The following is a 19,305-nucleotide window of genomic DNA, read 5'->3' as shown; positions in this document are numbered from 1 at the left end:
CAATGTTTTTTGCATATCGCCGTCACACCAAGTCGGATGGATATGATCCAAGAGCCTAGGTTGGGGTTTTGACACATTTCGGACATGATGGTGATATCCATTTCTTGAAATTATGATCAAAATTACAGCATGTGCGATAGTAGCAAGTTTATGCTACGTTTTTGGATCGAAAATGGATGTTTTTGGCATATCTCTCAGACTCGGACAACAAAACCGTGAAATGTTTCAGATCCGAAACGTTTCACCCTTGAGAGGAGCCTCAGTGAAACGTTTGACCGAAACGTCAATTTTGTGTATATATAGTATTATATATATACATATTACGTGTGCACAATGCAATACACATTTGTGCCAAATCTAAATCCTTGAGAGAGGGAGATATCATCATATATGATAATGTGATCAATATCGATGACATTACCTCTACTTTCCAAGATATAGACCGTTGCATAATTTAAAGTCGAACACATTGAAAGTGAGCAAAATTCAAACTTCAAAGCGACAAGAAATTACAACTTACAAGTTGCAACTAGTAACTACTTGCACATTCAAGTCTCAAAATTCATCGAACATTACTAGTAGAACTAAACAAAACAATGGATTGGATAGTGAACACAATGCACAGAGAATGTCAAGAACATAAGTCAACTCTCCATGTAAAATAATATGAAATCCAAACCATAATCTTGTTGAGACTCGACAGACTGCATAGCACAAGACTGTAAAGAGTCAAGATTGGAGTGATGGTGTCAAATCCCATACGGCAAACACAAAAAAATTTGTCCCATGACAAAATGATAAAGTAGCATGACAAAACATGAAAATTTGAGTGCTACCGAGTCGCTCCTCTAGACTCAAAAAGAGACTATTGAGATCCATTTGACTGACTCCCATCATCACTCTCACACTCTGAAGGAGTTGGAGTAAGTCACTTAGTAGTAGAAGTTAGCTCTGCAACACTGCATCTGGGTGTACGTACTCAAGTACCTCTCTCAAACCGAGCACTAGTAGTAGCAACCGTGGACTCCCCACGTCGACAACGTGTAGTTGAATGAGTCTGTCGTGAGAATCTCATCATGTCCTCACGGATGAAATCATACACATCGTCCTCAGGTGTATGTGGCTGGAGATGTGAGCTGTCGACTGCCTCAACTACAATCTGTCGATGATCCACTTGCTTTGGTAGTCAGCTGACAGGGCCTGCACTATCCAATCCACCCGCCTTCTCCAATACCCAGAGATTGACATTAACAAATGCCAACCTATCAAGCTGGGGAGAATTGAGACTAGAGAAAGTTAAAACACACCAAGTTAGGCAAAACGCATAGACTAGTCACTGCTACGAACCATAGAGCGTATGACCAAAGCTGAATTCTCATTGAGAAGCTCACCTATTTTGATCTTTTGTATATATGTCCCCCATTATGCTCCATAGCCTCTCCGCACCGGATGAGCTCACCTCTTAGGAGAGGGTCCGCAAAGCCAAAGACTGCAACATGGGTGTCAGACCCCCAAAATTTTCCCACCATGAAACTAGAAGTGCTTGGTTTTCAACATCTTTGGCACTTGCACGAGAAAAATTTCCCGTGCCACCTATATGTATAATTTCTCACAAGAATCAAGACACAATTTGCAAGCTCTGAAGGCTTTAGAATATGCTCTTTATGATTGTGCTCTGAAGCCTTATACCTATAGACTTTAGAGATCTTTACCTCTATACTCCAAAAGATCCTCTTCTAGTCGATTCTGTGCATGACCATTGCTTCGATAGATTCTCTCCACATATTGATTCCATCCGGTCAAGAGTACACGATCGGATCTTTGAGTCTCACTTCTCCAAGCCGGATGTAGCATGTGGGCAAAACCAATTCCATCATACATCAAATATGTCAAGCATGATGCTTACCCTACATGTCACAAGTTCACATAATCACTTGTGAAATACGATATGTATATGCCATAAGAGTTAAGACTTGAAAGAAAGATAAGTATTTCAAAAACCTTACCTGTCTGAGCTCAATGACGTGCAATCACGTATGGCTACCCTCAACTTTGTCATGAACTTGTAGAGGAGACCGAGGGTGGATCTCTCACTATCACATAGGTGTAAAACGCTAACAATCGGCTGGAGAGATGCTTGAAGGCCATCAATCTCCCTCCAAAACATGTTGTTGCAAATCACCCCATCAAGGATCACCACAACAGCAGGAGTGGTGGAGTCTGACCAATTTAACCACCTTTCATCTACCACCATACGACGCAAGTCACCTTTGCATTTCATCAACCTATGCATAAAACAATGAATATTTGAGCTTCACATAAGTCTGAAAAATTGGCATTCAAAGAATAGGAAACCTTTGATAAGCTCACCGGCACAAGACAAGAAAGATGTAACAAAATCGGGTCTTTGCCTGCGTCTTGAGAGCCCATTTGCAATGGGCAGTGAACAACCCAAGAGCAAATGATTTTTGATGATCGAAGTTGATAAGCTGTAGAGCTTTATCAACTAGGGTAGTCACCCATGGTAGATAACCAATATCTTCCATCATAAGATCAATACAGCGTGCTGCACACAGGCTCCATACTATGTGTGAGTATGGAGCTTCGACCATTTTGCCCATAATCTTGCAATTGCTTGCATTTTTTGTTACCACTTGCACCACATGTTGTGGCCCAACCTCCTCGATAGCATCTTGAATGTGTTGAAAAAAAGCTCTTTTGCACATTTGGATTTGAATCTTGTAACTTGTAAGAAACACTTCTTTGAACTATGATGCACTATGCTTTGATTTCCAAGTGACAAGAAATAAGGATGAGAAACATACCAGTGATTTGTATGCCAGCTCCTGACACATCAATGGTTCTAAAAAATGTTGTGCGGATACAACAAGAGACAAGAATGTTGAGTATGTGACTCTTTCGCACATCTTTCCAGCCATCTAATATGATAGTGCAGCCATATACTGCCCAAGACTCTCTATGACCCTGCAATTGCTAATGTACCATATCTACTTGACGTGTCTATCTACTAGTGCAAAGAGCCTCAGATCCGATAGGAGTAATTGGCGCTCCCGCAACTGCATCCATTGAGACATCATTCACAAATTTTTGTAGGCCCCTGTGCGCGCATCATGGAATACAATGTTGCATTGGTAAAGAAATGCTCCTCGGCAATCTCTACCGCCTTATTCAAGCTAGGAGCCCAAACATCATGCAATGTAGAAGAGTGCCCTAATGTGCAAGCCCTCTTCTTATGCATAGCTACACCAAGTTGTCCCACGTTGGGTTGGGAAGGAGCTGCTTGTGTGGCGCTAATAGAAGGAGCAGCGTGACTAGTATCCACGTTGGAGAGGGGGAATGGGGGGACACACCCAGCACAAGCAAAAGGGCCTCTCTATAGCTCAGGGTATTCACAGCATCCCTATCCTCTCAGAAAACACCTTCAAAGAAACACTTAACACTAGCAGACCACCGCCTGCTCAATTGCCACTACTCACACACTCTACAAACCACCGCACAAGATACACCTACTACCACTGCCTGTCTCCACCCTTACACACGCACACAACCACTCAATCTCACTCTCTCACTCAAAACACCGTCGGTCCGGGGGGGACACACTTCCACACAGCCGGCACCGAGGAGAACCATGAAAGCAAGAGAAAGAGAAGGGGGGAAGGGGAAACAACACCACGGGAAGCAACTGTGGATTGATTTCACTTCAAAAAACATATACACAGGCTTGCAATGCCATCACCATGGCCATTTTCAAACAAAAGTTACAAAGGGGCTAGCTTGCTAGAGAACTCCACTTTGTAGGCTTCAAATGGCACCTCAAAAGGCCAAGAAAAAAGCCCTCTATTTGATTAATTTTTGACTTTTATAGGGGGTGGCTTTAATTTGGGAATTTACAATTTAATAGGTCCACTTGGCACCCATTTTTAGCATCTTTTGGGAAAGGGGCACCTCCTTACCCCATCTGTTCTTTTCTTCACTCTTTGCACTTGAGAAGGGGGGGGAAATAGCGATGTCGCTATTGCCTCTTGGCTTTATTATTTTTTTACCCCTCATTTTTACATTTTTTACCCCCCATTGGGGTTACCATTTTGTACTGCCCCTTTGGCTTGACTTTGACTTTCCCTCCTCTATCCGACTCCTCCTTGTCTTCTTTGGGCCTTGCATTTGGCTTGGCTTTGCACCCTTCTTTCTCTCCCTCTCTATGCTTTATCTCCACTTGACCCTCCTTCTAATTGGCACCACCTCAGCTGGCTATACTCTCTCTCTCTCTTCTTCCGTGGGGCCGCTCTCTATCTCGAGCCGGGGGGGGCATTAGCGATGTCGCTAATTCCCTTCCCCCTTGCCCTTCCAAAATGGGGCCTTCCAAGGCCGTGGGAACGGGCACCACCCCACGTCATCACCGCCGCCAAAGACCGTGCGCAGGCGCGCCACTGCGCCGCCTGCCTTACCTCCAAAACCCGCCGCGGACGCCCGACTGGGCCGCGCCACCCGTTCACAGCGCCCTATCAGGCCGCACCACCGGCGCCATAGCCATGAGCTCACGCAGCTCCTACTCCTTCCCATGCTACCAAATGGCGCACCTTTTGCGGACTTATACCCGACGGATCTCCTCTACGCAACCGCATGTGGGAGCATTGCTATGCCATGTGGCAGCTCCACACACTCCCTCTTTGAATTCCCTTGAAATTCCCTGCAAACCTCTAGAACACCTCCCCGGCCTTTACCATCTTCAAGCGAGTGGGCCTAGCTACCTTGGGGTCCAATACCCGAGCTATAAGATTTTGTTGAAAGCCCACATTGTCGGTTGGGTTCAACATAATCCCCGTAGCCTTTTGACTTTCCCGGGTCCGCCCAACAAGGCCGGCAAAACACAACAAAACCGTCTGTAATCACCCCTCAAAGGACAACCCCCAACTTTGACCTGCGGTATCTTGCGGACCAGGAACCCGATTGGCAAACCGTCAATTTGTGTTAGCTTTCCATGATGCACCCTTTCCATCGAGAACCTTGGCAAGGCCGAAAAGATGCCAAATGGCACACCCTCCAATGCGGTCAAGTGGGCTCAGACCTGGCCCCTGAAAAATCTTCTAATGGCCATAACTTGCCATCCAGAGCTCCGACTCGCAATCCGAGAAGACAGGCATGCTCCACTACTCGAGCACTACACATGTACACACTGACATCAGCCCGGGCCACCTGTCCCCAGCTGTCATGTACGTCGGGGATTTGCTACGCACCCTTTCTTTAAACTGCAATATCTTGAGCAGTAGGGCTCCGTTTGACAAGCCGTCTGGACCGGCTTCTAGAGCATGCTGAACTCTACATTCTAGAGCTTTGACTTGGCATTTGGTACATCTTGACTCGCCATCTCATCTGAACCATTGCATAGAACTTTTGGCCTAAAAATCCGCTTTAAGCATACATTCTCGCTAGCCTTGGGCTGCCTAGGGCCTTGGCACCTGCCCTAGCCTTCTGCAGTGCACTCGATTGCTCCCTTTGCCTGGCATTGACCACCTGCTAGCTTTGACCAACTTTAGCTGCACCATCATTGCCCAGCCCCCTCGTTGAACATTTATGTTCGACCAAAAGCATATGTACACAACTTTAAAACTGGCACACCAAACTGATAATTAAAAGCACTGACAAAAGCACAACTGTATGTACAGGCTATGTACAAAATCTACATCTCTTTTCTCTCGCACACTGCATACTCTAGGTGGGTTGCCCACCCCCCTTGACTATAATCTGCTGCACTTCAGGCACTAAATCCCTCTCGAAATACAGTTTAAGCCGCACACCATTTACCCTATTCCTGAGAAGCTTTCCATTTGCCCTTACCAGCTGATATGTCCCAAGGCCTTCTTCACTTTATATGGACTCGTCCACTTCTTCTTGAACTTCTTCTGGAATGTGAAATCCAGGTAGCTTTCGTATTTCATGACCAAGTCTCCTTCCTCTATCTTCTTGTCCGGCAGGTTCTGATTGAATTTGGCAACCCGCTTCTCTCTTTGCTTCACGTAGTAGTCCACCGCTGCCTCTCTGTCCATCTGCAAAGCCTCCAAGTTGGCTATCCGATCCTGTAGAACTCCTTGTTGAGTGGCATTAACACGCCACATACCCTTTAAAGCACCTAGCTGTGCATGCACTGGCAACACCGCCTCCTTACTATAGACAAGCTCGAATGGAGTGATGTTTGTAGCCACTTTATAGGACGTTCTATATGCCCACATACACTTCTCTAGATTTGCTTCCCACTCAGCTTCCTGCTTGTACACATACTTCGTTAACATTTTGACAATTTGACCATTAGCACTCTCGACTAGACCATTGCATTGGGGGTGATAGGGTGAGGAAAACCTGTGTTGAATCTTTAACTTTTCCACTAATGCGCTCATGAGCTTGCTTCTAAACCCCTGACCCCTATCAGAAACTAACACCCATGGAACCCCAAAACGGCAACATATATTATCAAACACAAACTGAGCCACCACACTAGCATTTACTTCTTTCACTGCTTTGGCCTCGACCCACCTTGTAAGGTAGTCAATGGCTATCACCACGTACTTCTTACCACTAGTAGACTTTGGAAGAGGGCCTATTGCATCCAGACCCCACTTCTTGAAAGCACTCTGTGCGATGATGGCGCCCTTTTACTCCGCTACCAGTCGTCTTTCACCTATAGTCTGACACTCGTGGCACGTCTTGCACCAGTAATTCACATCCTTCACAATGGAAGGCCACCAAAAGCTTGCTCTAAACACTCAAAACAAAACCTGATCTTTGCCCTGGTGCCCGCTCTCTTCATGGCATTGCTCCAACACCATTCCTACCTCCTCTTTGTACAACACCCTTCTAAGTACTCCTCACGCCCGTAGTTCATGAGATCCTCACCTACCAGTGTAGATTTGCGAGCCTCTTGCACCAGTCTTCTCTTTTGTAGCTTGGACAAACCCTCTGAACATTGCCCTGTACCCAAAAAACCTTCAATCTCCTTAAGAGTCTCTCTATCTGCATAAGTGGTTGGGGCCACATATAGACCTGCGACATGTACCTGTACTTTGCTGCTAGCTAGTTGATCCGCCTCTTGATTCTGCTCTCTCCTCACATGCTTGAATTGGACCTCTTCAAAAGACTTCAACATCTTCTTGATGGAAAAGAACCAATGCTTCAAAGAATCACGCTTTACCTGCCATTGGCCTAACAGTTGCTTGATGACTAGCAATGCATCTCCCTTCACCACCAACCTTGAAATGCCGAACTCTATGCACTGCTTTAAACCCAAATACACAGTGAGATACTCCGCCTCATTATTGGTGTGGACATCCTCTAAATCGTATGCCTTTGAAAATATAGTTTTGCCGTGTGGGTCGTGTATCACCACACCTCCTCCTGCTTTATGCACTACCCTTCGATATGCTCCATCGAACCACATAGTAAAGCATCCTCCAAGTCGGGTTCCTCCTTGGCTTCATCTCGTACCACCCTTGGATAGGCCGGCAATCGATAGCCTTGCTGACAAGAATGTCTTCCAGGTGAGACCGACTCGTGTGATCCACCTTGAACTCGAACTCGAACTCCTGTAGCTCCAACACCCACTTCATAATCCTCCTTCCTGGCTTCAAATGTAGCACTACCTCTGGCAATAGATTATTAGCCGTCAACACAAAAAACTTACGCACAATCAAATGGACTTTGAACTTCCTGCAAGCGAAGACTAGAGCCATCACCCACTGCTCCGCCTCGGTGTAGGTAGCCTCTCCTGGGCTAATCACCCTGCTCTCGAAGTCTATCGGCTTGTAGCTTCTCCCTACCTTCTGCAATAGAACTGCTCCAATAGCAACTGTGCCCACTGTCATAGACACATAAAAGTCGTCCTCTAGATTGGGAGGACACACCGCTGGCAACTGACACAAAATCTCTTTAACCCTATCAAAGGCCTCTTGAGCTTCCTCATCCCACTCATAGCCATGCACTTGCTGAGCTGTCTTTTGAAGAGGATGCACATATTGTGACAGCATCCAAAAGAAACGTGACAAATACTTCAACTTATGAACAAATGAAGCCAAACCTTGAGCATCCGATGGCGGCTCCATCAACACCAACGCCTTCACCTTCTCAGGATCCGCCTCTATACCGTTTTGCGACACCATATGACCTAACAGCTGCGCTCGAGGCTGTGCTAGCTTGCACTTCTTGGGGTTCAACTGACCTCCTTCTTCATCAAGCCTTTGAAAGCATAATTGGAGTTTTGATAGGTGCTCCAACCTTGAACTGTAGCAGCCGATATCATCCATGAAGACCCTAATAAAACGGCCCAAGTATGGACCAAATACCCTGTTCATCCAACCTTGGAAGGTGGCATACGCATTCACCAATCCGAATGGCATCCTGAGGTAAGCGAAACAACCCCATGGAGATATGAATGTAGTCTTCAGCTGGTCTTCAAGTGCAATCCCTATTTGAAAGTACCCCGAAAATCCATCCATAATCGAGTACCTCTCATGCCCAGCCACCTGGTTTAGGATTTCGTCTTGAAACGGCAAGGGGTAGTGGTTCCTCTTGGTCGCGGCATTCAATGGCTTGTAGTCGACACACACTCAACATTTCCCATTCTTCTTAGGGGTTATGACCACTGGCGAGACCCACTCTGACTCCTTCACAGGATATATGATTCCTGCATCCAATAGCTTATTGATCTCCTGCAAAAAGGGCTTCTTTTTTAATTTCCCCTAGTCTTCTCAGCTTCTGTGCTTTAGGCTTATGTCCCTCCTTAAGAACAATCTTGTGCTCCACCCCTTTTGCACCTCGCAAATGCTTGTACTCCGTCGCAAATAGATTTGAATAGGATTCACACTGTTGAACATAGCCCTCCTTTTCCCCTTTGGTAAGGTCTTCACTTATCATACTCGAAATCTCCTCTATGCTTAAACCATGAGCTTGACACTGCATACCTTCTCCTTTAGATGGAGAGTCGTCTATGGTGACTTCGAACAAGTCTGCATATATCTTTAACATGTCATCCTCGCTCTCCTCTTCCTCTGTGCTAGTATAGCCTTCATCATAGCCCATCTCGGTCTCGTACTCATAGCTCGTCGTGTCACCCTCATCTTTAACTGCCATAGGACGAGAACTGCTCTCCTTGGTATTCAAATCAAGCACAATTTGTCTGCCTCTCTCTTTGTCAGTCAAAGTGAACACTTTGCTCTCCCAATCCTGCTTTGCTCCTATCGCCAAAAGCCATGGCCTACCCAAAATGATAGGATAAGCATTATCCCTTGCTTTCATCACAAAGAAGTCAATTAGGCACTCTATGCCCATCACCTTGACCTTCATATCCTGCGCCACACCCAGACACCTGGCTTTAGTATGGTTAGCCATCCTCATGCGCACATTTGACCTGATTACTGTCTTGACTCCCGTCTCTTTCATGGCTGCTTCCGTCATGACACAAACCTGTGCTCCACCGTCTATGTAGGCTTGTACCTACATCCTCTTCTCTATAATCGCATCCACAAGAGGGAGAACATCAGTGGGGCTACCTACCCTCAAGGCCATGTTTTGCACTGCTTGCACATTTCCCTTAGCTCTTGGCAGCATGGTGCTAACACTTGTGGACCACTGCCTTCTTAACTTTGGATTTAAAGCTAACAACTGACCAAACGTAATATTTGCCTTTTGATTTTGAACATCACTCACCAGATTGTACTCGGGATAGCCGCGTCCTAGCTGGAAATCCGCTTGTTTGATCTTGCGACACCTCCTTCTCTTGCTAGGCTTAGGCTGCTCTCTGCCTTCGTACACCTTCTCTTTGCCTTTGCGAGCTCTAGTTTCCCGTTCTACCTCTGTCTCCCTCTCAACTCTTGCCCTCTTATTGGCCAAAACTTCGACATCCTGCTTGTCCACCCCTATGATGTTTACTCTTGGAACCTCACCTCCGTTTTGCGGAGCTGGCTGCATTGGATTCTCCACCGCTTGCTCTCTTGGGCCATTGTATTGTCCTTGACCTGGACCTCTACCAAAAAGCGGGTACATACCTCCTCTTTCTCTCTGTGGTTGAGGACAATCAGGCGCATAATGCCCTTCTTCTCCACAATTGTAACACCTACCAGGCAGTGGCCGTGCCCTGCCCCTTGCTCCTCTTGGCTGTCCTCTATCCATGACACTGAGCCGCAACTCCTGCATCTGCTCGGACAAATGTTGCACCGTGCACACCCAATTTTGCGGCACAACCGCTACACCTCGAATTCCCTGATTTTCTTCATGTGCAGTCTCTCTCGGACTCTACGGTTGAACATGGGCCATCGTCTCATAGCCTGACACGCCCTGCTCTATCTTCTTTTTAATCTTTCTGCTCTTCGATCGTGCAATGGCTACCGCACCATTATAATTCTCTGGGCTCTCGAAATCAACTTTCTCTCTCACCTTGGGATGCAGACAGGCCATGAATTTGTCCAGCTTGAAGTAATCTCCATTAGCCAATTGCATGGCTTCCGCTAACTCTGCCCAACACTCTTCAAAATGACCCAAAAACAAATTGAACTCTTCACTTACATCTTGCTTAAGCGCCTTCAGCTTTGCATCCATTTCGACTGGGGAAGTCTCCTTGCGAAAGTCGTGAAGAAACCTCGCTCGTAGAGCCGTCCATGTTTGCTTCGGCTCGCCTTCCAATGCGTCGTACCATGCTTTAGCTCTACCACGCATCACCAGAGAAAAAGTCTGCATTTTGCTATCCTCGTTCGGCATGCGCAACGATAGCATGTACAACTCGAAATCTGACATCCACTCGTCAGGGCTCTCTTCTCCTGTGAAAATCGGTCCATAGCTTCTCGCTGCTATGACTTCCAACACAAAAAACCGCTTCTTTTCGATCAACTGGGAACAATTAGTGTGCTCCTCAGTGGGGGCACCAGAAGATGGAGAGGGGGAATGGGGGGACACACCCAGCACAAGCAAAAGGGCCTCTCTATAGCTCAGGGTATTCACAACACCCCTATCCTCTCAGAAAACACCTTCAAAGAAACACTTAACACTAGCAAACCACTGCCTGCTCAATTGCCACTACTCACACACTCTACAAACCACCGCACAAGATACACCTACTACCACTGCCTGTCTCTACCCTTACACACGCACACAACCACTCAATCTCACTCTCTCACTCAAAAAACCGTCGGTCCGGGGGGGCACACACTTCCACACAGCCGGCACCAAGGAGAACCATGAAAGCAGGAGAAAGAGAAGGGGGGAAGGGGAAACAACAACACGGGAGGCAACTGTGGCTTGATTGCACTTCAAAAAACATATACACAGGCTTGCAATGCCATCACCATGGCCATTTTCAAACAAAAGTTACAAAGGGGCTGGTCCGCCCAACAAGGCCGGCAAAACACAACAAAACCATCTGAAATCACCCCTCAAAGGACAACCCCCAACTTTGACCTGCGGTATCTTGCGAACCAGGAACCCGATTGGCAAACCGTCAATTTGTGTTAGCTTTCCATGATACACCCTTTCCATCGAGAACCTTGGCAAGGCCGAAAAGATGCCAAATGGCACACCCTCCAATGCGGTCAGGTGGGCTCATACATGGCCCCCGAAAAATCTTCTAATGGCCATAACTTGCCATCCAGAGCTCCGACTCGCAATCCGAGAAGACAGGCATGCTCCACAACTCGAGCACTACACATGTACACACTGACATCAGCCCGGGCCACCTGTCCCCAGCTGTCCTGTCCGTCGGGGATCTGCTACACACCCTTTCTTTAAACTGCAATATCTTGAGCACCAGGGATCCGTTTGACGAGCCGTCTGGACCGGCTTCTAGAGCATGTTGAACTCTACATTCTAGAGCTTTGACTTGGCATTTCGTACATCTTGACTCGCCATCTCATCAGAACCATTGCATAGCACTTTTGGCCTAAAAAGCCGCTTTAAGCATACATTCCCGCTAGCCTTGGGCTGCCTAGGGCCTTGGCACCTGCCCTAGCCTTCTGCACTGCACTCGATTGCTCCCTTTTCCTGGCATTGACCACCTGCTAGCTTCGACCATCTTTAGTTGCACCAACGTCTTGAGTGCTAGCTTATGTAGCATCTTCTGCATTGCTATCCTCCACACTAGTAGTAACATTTGGAGCTTGACATGTGGAAGAGATATTTGGAGTCGAAGCTCGTGGAGTACTAGAAGTAGTAGCCACCATAGGCAACGGAGGGTGTTGAGTAGCCAAACTACCTTTTTAATCTTGGACTTTCTTTAAGAGGGCCTCTTCATCTATTGGGGGCTCAAGAGAGGGCATGACAATACTAATGTACTTTGACCACTCACCCCAAAAGCAAAGCCACAACTCTTCAGAGACAGATTTGCATGCATCTCTCTCTTTGATTTCGATCCAAGCGTAATGGGCTTTCAAGCGGGTCACGCCTTCTGGAAGATCATCCCCACATAGCTTACATACAACCCCGCAAGAGCTAGATTTATGATAATTGGAAATGAAAACTGTAGATTCCCATGGATCCCTCTCAATTACTGGCTGCCTGCTCTGTCCTCTCACCATGATCGAAGATTCTCAGCCATGCAAATTTTGATACATGTAACACATGTGAGAAAATTGACCAATAATGATTATAGTCTCAATTCACATTGCCAATTTCAAGATTCATCAAGAAACAAAGTAAAGTATTGCAATCTCTCTCTCTCTCTCTCTCTCTCTCTCTCTCTCTCTCTCTCTCTCTCTCTCTCTCTCTCTCTCTCTCTCTCTCTCTCTCTCTCTCTCTCTCTCACACACACACACACACACACACACACACACACACACACACACACACACACACACACACACACACACACACACATAGAGCAAGCGAAATACTGAAATCTCTGAGTCAGAGCAATAGAGACTTGAGAACATGTGTGGGACGTGACATAAGGCTCTCTCTCTCTCTCTCTCTCTCTCTCTCTCTCTCTCTCTCTCTCTCTCTCTCTCTCAGAGCAGACAAGAGACGATTGATTGAGTAGACAACATACAATTGATTGTCTGATGACCTGCCTGCTCTAAAAGAGAGAGAGAGAGAGAGAGAGAGAGAGAGAGAGAGAGAGAGAGAGAGAGAGAGACAATTGAAAATTCTAAGCAATGAAGTCCTGCCAATAAACCATACCGTTGAGCGCTCGTAGCCAACGCTCAGAGCCAGCGCTTAGAATCGGACCCATCGCAAAGGCCTTTAAATTTGCCTAGTCAAGGCTCACGGCACCCCACAGCATTCAATAAGCCTAACGATGTGATTTCGGTAGCTAAAATTATAAAGGCCCAAATTTTTCAGTTGTTTTAGTAACGGCGTTTCATCCGCACATCGAAATGTTTCATCGAGGTTCTACAGTCTGATTCCTACATGTTAGAGACTGATGCGGTTGCATCTTTGGCTATGTATGGAACATTGTGGTGCTATTTGAGAGAGAATTCATCTTGTTTTTGTGCATATAAGTGATGCTTTGGGATGTGACTTTTAGATCTTTACACATCCAGATGCTATTTTATGCGCATTGTTTGACTGTGTGGGGCATTCTAAAGAGCTTTTTTAGCAGAATTTTGTGCGCTATGTATGTATTTTGTGGATCCCGCTTTGAGGTAGGTACACGTCCATAGAGGCACTCGGTTATGAGTGAGCTGTTTTGCCAGGATTTTGGCAATGCTATGTATGTCATTTTGTGGATCTATATACTGAGACACTGAGTGTGTCATTATGAGATTTGGTGAGATTTCTTGAGTTTTTGCTCAATTTATAGGGAAAACTCTATTGAATTTTTCCCAGATTCTCTCCATGGTTTATGCATATCCACTGTTTGCTCTCTGATGGTTTAGTGGTCGAGCTAGACTCCCACTTTGACAATGATTGAGTGTTTACTCTCACTTTGACAGATTTTGACAGGTTTTGTCAGTTTGGACACAGTTTGGTGTTCTTGTACCCACTCTCACAGGAGTCAGGATTTGTGTATGCTTGTGTGGCTACAATACATGCAATCACAGGTTTCACAGGTTTTTTGCAGATTTTTGCACGCAGTTTGTGGGATTTGTTTTGAGCTAGTTTGCTCTCTACTTGCATTTACGGTTATGCGCTTTATGCTCAACTAAGCAGTTTGTCCCAATTTATGCTTGCAAAATTTGCAGATTGTGGAGTTGGTTTTATGCATATGTGAGCATCAGTCTTGATGCGATTGATCATGCTTTTGAGCATTGTGTAGTGGTCGAGTTCCCTCCCACTTTGTTGCCAGTTTGGCATGGCATATGGTTGAGATTGTACTAAAGGCTTTGCTCAGTTTACAGGGGATATTCTGTCATATTTTTCTCAGATTTCTTGCCATACTTTTGTTCTTAGCCATTCACTTATGGTTGCAAATATGTGTGACAGTGTAGAGTCCACTATGGTGACTTTTGAGAGACGACGGTCTCGTTCTTTTCAATACTTGCGTTGTTGCCATTGCGGTCACACAGGGCACATTAGACGCCGTTGTTTCAAACATATGAGACAGAAACAAAGATGTATGCGAGATGCATATACGACTTTGACACATGTTAGAGAGGCAGTCCTAGTGGCAATCTATGCTAGTGACGGTGATTTCCTGCTTGCCTCGAGTGTACCTCTTGCAGATTTGTTTATGGATAGCACACTTTCTCCACAGTGGTTACTAGATAGCGATTCTGCTTTTCCACGTCACACCATGTCATGAGTGGTTTAGCACATTTTCTAGTGAGAGACTTGGTTGTGTGCACTTGGCTGATGGCTCGGCATTTGACATAGACGGTGCAGGAGACGTTTGTTTGTTTTTGCCCAGTGGTGCATCATACACTCTACGACATGTGCATTATGTCCCTCAGCTAAGACAGAGCTTGATCTCAATGAGACAATTAGTAGACTTTGGTTGTAAGATACTGCTTAGAGAGCAGTTTTTCTAGATGCATTGTGGTTCACTAGTGATTTCCAAAGGAGGCCATAGAAGCCTGGTATATCCTATGCATGTGTCTGAGGTTCAAGACAGTGTAGTCTCGATTTTGTTTCCGGCATGCTTTGAGCGAGAGACTAGATGTGTCTCCTCGTAGGTGAGCTCCACCATGCTCATGAGACAGAGCATTTAGCTGTACAAGACGTGCCAATAGACTCTGTAGAGACAGGGATAGAGCGACAGTGCTCTAGTGAGACACAACATGTGTTGTCAGAGTTGGTGCAAATAGAGGTAGAGCAGGTTTGCTCCCTAGAGACACTTACAAACATGATAGACATGGAGTTCTTTGATATGCTCATGTTAGAGGCCGATGAGTTGGTGCCACGATGCACAGTTTTGCCTATGGGTGACAGGGACGTGGTTTTCCCAGTGTCGGCATTGACACATCCATACACGATGGGTAGTCTTGGTGATACAATGTTTCCAAATAGCGCAGGAGAGGTGAGTACAACCATGTTTCTGTAGATTTTTTCAACATTCGGGTGTCTCATGTTTGACTTGCTAGTGTCGAGGCCCAATCTAGCAACTGCAATGGGAGCATTTGTAGCAAAGATAGTCAGTCGTACGGTGACTGGCACTAGCATGATGCTTCGTGGAGCTTTGTAGACCATACAAAGCTGCCTGCAGGATTTACATGCATGCTCTAGCATGGGTACACACACTAGTCTACCACCATAGCTGATACGACTATGTGTAGATCAGCAAAGTGAGTCACTGGGCATAGATTGAGAGAGTCTCTCACCTAGTTTTTTTGTACATACTAGTAGTTTAGCTAGTAGGTCTCACTTATCAGCATGTCTCCTTTAAGTGGGAGATTTTTGGGGTAAAGACACTACGCTTTTTGCCCAGGGCCAAACATCGGATGTCCGACTGCCGGCACATTGTGTATACACACTTTCTTAGTCTTTCTATACATAAGAATAAGGAGCACCTCACTCAATTGAGTCAGGAGCACCTCACTCACTTGAGTCAATTTTGGGAGGTTGCTCCACCCACACGGTCTTGTGCTCTTCCCCTTTCTCGCACGCACGCATCCGTGCACACATGCACTCACATAGCACACATAATCAACTACAATTTTACTTATTTTCACTCAAGGTGTAGAACATATATGGAATCAATAGAGCATCATGTAGGCCAATGAAGCTAAGGGAGGGTCACCGTTTATCCAATTAATGTCAACTTCTGCCCGTAAACACTTAGCCCCATTATTTAAACAATCCCCCCCCCCCCCCCCCCCAAAACACACACACACACACACACACACACACGCACAACATACTTACGAAAAGCATTGAAACACAGTATATTCATCCTTTTTATGAACACATATTCAACTATATAATACATTGGCACATCTATTTGCATCACAGTTGGTTAAGACTTGTATTTAAAAAGGCCATCACATGGCCTTTTTAGATTTAATTCATTGACCTATAGTAAAATATTATTCCATAAAAAGGCACACTGCCTTAGACAAATTACAACAATGTATAAAAGAGGGTTAAAGTTGTCAAGGGAATTGGCCTAGCGGTAAAGAAGAGAGGCTTTAAGTATAATTTGCTATGGTTCAACCCCCTTGACATGTGGGCATGGGTGCAATCCTATAAAAAAAAGCTGATATGAAGCATCAAATAGCCAAAAAAAAAAAACAAGTGAAAAATTCACAAGGCTTGTCAATTAGCAAGTAGAGAAGTCACGAATGTGGAAGGATTGGTGTAACATTTAATGGCCTAGTAACTTGTGTGTAGCGGAAAATAGCATGAACATTTCATTAGAATAGATTCCTATTGAGAATAACAAGAGCGCTTGGGTGGAGAGAGCAACAAAAAGTATAACACCTAGTTAGATAGCATGAACAATACTTCAAAAGAGAGAGAAATTAAGCAATTGACGACAGTTGAGAACCGGATTTGCATGGAGCCGGTCCCCCCTCCAAAAGGCTTTGTATTATGGTTTCTCCCATCAAGAGAGACATTTTACAATACAATTCTTCGTGTTCCTTCAATACTAGCTAGTGCAATGAAGATGGAAACTTCAAGCACTAAGCAAAACACTTGTCAAACACAACACCAATTCCCTCACTGTCTCAGACCCAAGACCTCACACACCTTCGAAGATGGTGAGAGCTAGCGGGGTATGAGAGTAGATTGAGAGGAAGAAGGAGTAGTCTTACGAGAAAGATGTACATCTCCTCACATAATCACTCATATTAGAATAGCTTAGCTTAGTAATTAGCATGGTAGAAGAGATGAGCATGCATTGAAGCTTGGCTCTTGGTTGGATTTGCATCACGAAGCCAAGAGTTGTTGGTGTAGGCCTCCCTTCTCACAAGCTTGGAGTAGGTGATAAGCTTTCCATTAAAGCTTGAGAAGAGATAGAGAGAGAGAGTCTTCTTACTCTACACATGAGCTTGTGTGAGTGTGTGTGGATAATTGCCTTTGAAAAATCAGCCCCCTCTCTCTCGTGGTCGACCCCTCTTGCTATTTGCTCTTGCTAGCACCTCATTGGAACTCTCCCAGCTTAGCCAATGAAAGTTAAGTAGCATAAGTGATAGTCTTCTAACATGTGTCCCCCTTTCCCCTTTTGTGATAACTTTAGGTAATTAATTAATTCAACTAAACTCTCATTGGACACCTTTGCCTCTTGGCCAATAGGAATCAGGCAAGCCATTGGGCTGCTGAATGCTCATTGGACCCCTTGGGAGACTGTTCAATATTCTTCTAGAGAGCTTAATTCCTATTGGTCCTTTTATTAAGTGTTTTTAAATTAATTAAACTAGGTTTACTCTAGCCTAATTCTCATTGGTCCACCTCCATGGCCATCCAATAGGATTTGAGTACACCTTGTGGGCATCTGGCCTAGGGAGCTGCATTGTGTCCCTCTTTCCCCATGTGTACAAATGAAGCTTGTGAGTGTGTGTGTGTTTCTCTCTCATCCCCTACTTCTTGGGCTCGCCCCCTCCTATGTAGGGACTTCTGAAGACTTTTGTACACACATACAAAGCATCCAAATTTCCTAATCTTTGACCTTAGGACACAACCTTTGAATTTTGGAACCTTAGCATTTTGGAAGTCTTAATGGGCTGAACCCTAAGGTCTTTGGAGCCCATTGTTGCACATAGCCCTTTTGCAGATGGCCCCCCCTTTGGATCCCTAATTTCCCTCCTTTGGATCCCTACTGTGGCTAGTCTGCCAGCTTAACCAATATTCAAAGCTTTTTCTCCCCTGGCACTTCCCCAAATTAAATGATCAGTTTAACATGAGAAAATCATTTAGGAGAATTAGATATTAGTTATTATGACATTACCTCTCTCTTGAAATCATAGTCGTCGTCGACTATGGGGTAGAGAAGATAAAGCATAATCATTAGTCATTTTGCTAGCGGGTAGAGGATCCCTATGTTACCCTACGACATCATTCCAGAATGGATGACTAGTCCATTGGGCGCTTGAGAGCCTAAGCTGCCGTAAGCATGTGTGCACATTAGTCCTATCAATCTTGCATAGTAGAGTGACAAGATCTGCTTGGTGTTTAGGAGACGTCGTCTCCACAAACTTGATCTAAGCATGCATACTACTTCACATTTGTGCACAATAAAGAAAAAGAGAGTCTTATAAGACAAAAACTTTCCTCATTTTTAAACATTTGTACATTTGCTTACTCTAGGGAAGCATTGTAAGCATTGACAAGGTTTAGGTTATCCTTTAGTTGTATGCCTTGCATCCATCTAGCATCTTCAAAAGGATAATTCTTAAACTTGATAAGATATCGTCGGATAGTCTTACCACCTCTTAGTACCTTGTCTTCATGTTGGAGAATGGACTCGGGCTGCAGCACCTCTTCTTGGTCCTCGATCTCCGGTGGGTCTTCAATAGTAGGTTCTTGAGGTGGATCTCCTGTGTAAGGCTTTAATAGGCTCACATGAAAAGCATTGTGTATGAACCAATGGCTGGGCAACTTGAGTTGATAGGCCATCTCATTGATTGGCCTAAGAATCTGGAAGGGACCATAGTACCTTTTTGCTAACTTAGCATAGTACTTTTGGTGTCCCGTAGGATTCTTTCCCGTCGTGTGCCTTAATCAAGCCTTGGGAAATTTGAGTAAGACCCAATCATTTTCTTTAAAGGCTTGGGCTGTTCTATGCTTGTCAACAGCAACCATTTACCTTTTCTGTGAGATAGAGATAGCATCCTTAATCTTTTGGAAAGATTCTTGTAGTCTCGGCTATACTCATCTGCAACGAAGATCTTCCCGTGTACCTTAAGTAGTAGGGGACTTTTTTATCTTCCCTTA

General features: G+C 45.2%; 2 pseudogenes; both read right to left on the bottom strand.

Moving 5' to 3' along the window:
* Positions 1–729: 729 nt before the first annotated feature.
* On the bottom strand, positions 730–1,498 carry LOC147425120 (uncharacterized; annotated as a pseudogene).
* A 6-nt stretch (positions 1,499–1,504) lies between these two features.
* On the bottom strand, positions 1,505–12,569 carry LOC147425119 (uncharacterized; annotated as a pseudogene).
* Between the last annotated feature and the right edge of the window lie 6,736 nt (positions 12,570–19,305).

This window comes from Adiantum capillus-veneris, chromosome 25 (genome assembly GCF_014529385.1).
Source record: "Adiantum capillus-veneris isolate H3 chromosome 25, ASM1452938v2, whole genome shotgun sequence".
Classification (NCBI taxonomy): Eukaryota; Viridiplantae; Streptophyta; class Polypodiopsida; order Polypodiales; family Pteridaceae; genus Adiantum; species Adiantum capillus-veneris.
Note: the sequence above shows the minus strand (reverse complement) of the source record. Positions and strands in the feature narration are given on the sequence as shown.